Source organism: Myotis brandtii, unplaced genomic scaffold (genome assembly GCF_000412655.1).
Source record: "Myotis brandtii unplaced genomic scaffold, ASM41265v1 scaffold535, whole genome shotgun sequence".
Lineage (NCBI taxonomy): Eukaryota > Metazoa > Chordata > Mammalia > Chiroptera > Vespertilionidae > Myotis > Myotis brandtii.
The window spans coordinates 2,342,671-2,344,102 of NW_005369964.1; the positions used below are offsets into that span (position 1 = coordinate 2,342,671).

General features: G+C 66.1%; 1 protein-coding gene across 1 annotated transcript in view; it reads left to right on the plus strand.

Annotated features, from left to right (window-relative positions):
- Positions 1-1,432, plus strand: part of BEGAIN (brain-enriched guanylate kinase-associated) — a 19,345-nt gene that overhangs the window by 9,532 nt on the left and 8,381 nt on the right. The window lies entirely within an intron of this gene.

Sequence of the window (1,432 nt, forward strand, 5' to 3'; positions counted from 1 at the left end):
CAGCCTAGGATAGCCAGGGTGCAGCTTGGAGGGGGCTGGGTGTCAGGGGCTCAGGGAGGGTGGGAGCAGCATTTGAGGGTTGGTGGGACAGAGCCGACCAGTACGTCTGGGAAGCCATCCCGAGGCCAAGGGTAAACTGAGGCTCCGCAGGCTCCGGGAAGCCGGTTGCCTGGGTTGCCTGGTGCGTGAGGAGGAGGTCTGGGCCCAGGAGCCCCTTGGGTGGTCTCGGCTCTGCCCAGAGCCCACCTCACAGCTGTCATTTTCTTCCCACACTTGCCTGGTTGGCGTTGGCGGACCTGTTCCCTCTGATGTGTCCCCCCCCCCCTGAGGCTGCGGGCTCGGTGGGGCGGGAACTGTGTTTGTCTCACTGGCTGCTGGGCGAGGCGGGGCAGCGGAAGGGGAAGGACAGAGGGTGACGTGGGTGCGTGGGTGTGTAGGTGATGCAGCTGGGTCACAGCAGGAGTGGGCAGCGAGCACGATGGTAGGGACCCAGCTGTGCTTGAGGGTAGGTAGCCAAGGCTGGGAGGTGAGGTGGCTGGGGAGGTGAGGTGGCTGGGGAGGTGAGGTGGCTGGGGAGGTGAGGTGAGGTGGCGGCTCGGAGAGGCAGGGAGAGGGCTGCTGTGGGCACCGGGGATGGGGCAGGGCTGGAGTGAGGGGCACAGTGAGCTGGGATTGCAGGTCTCGGAAGTGCGAGGGGCCGAGGCGGATCAGCGGTGGCCCAGCGGGTGGCTAGCGGAGAGGGCGGGTTATTCATGCCGGGTCTTTATCTCCTGAGCGCCCCGGGCTCAGCTTCCTGGGGTCTTAGAGGGGCCTCCAGTCCGTGGGGAAATAGAGCCTCAAGAGCTGGGGCCCTGGAAGTCTTTCTGGAGGAGAGGGGACGTGAGTCCCCCTCCCCGAGTGCCCCGTGCTGTGTGCAGCTAGCTGGCCACCTTGGTGGGCACGGCACCCCCCCCTCCCTTGCCCAGAGATCAGACATACGGCCTGTCGGGGCCACGCAGCCAGTTTTTTTTGGGGGGGAGGCTTGGTCTAGGGCACGGCACTGCCGCCTCTGGGCCTCCGTGTGCCCACCCAACGCCGTGGAGAAGCAAAAGTGGGGACCCTTGTAAGATTGCCATCTGGAAGTCGGCTTCATAAGGTGGGTGCTGACGGGCGCTCCCTTCTCTGGGGTCCTGTGAGCCGCCCCAAACCCTGCCGGCTCTGTGGTCTACAGGTGACTCCTCACGGACTTGCTTCCCACGACGCGGGGAGTGATGCTAGAGGCGCAGGGACTGCAGGGCCGGGCTGTCTCCGGAGTCCCTGACCCCAGGGGCCCTCTGCCTGGGGCCGCCCGCTGGGAGGAGTGTGTGTGCGTGCGTGTGTGTGTGTGTGTGTGTGTGCGCGTGTGCGTGTGTGTGACGATGTGTGGGTGTGCGCGCGTGCACGCGCGAATGTG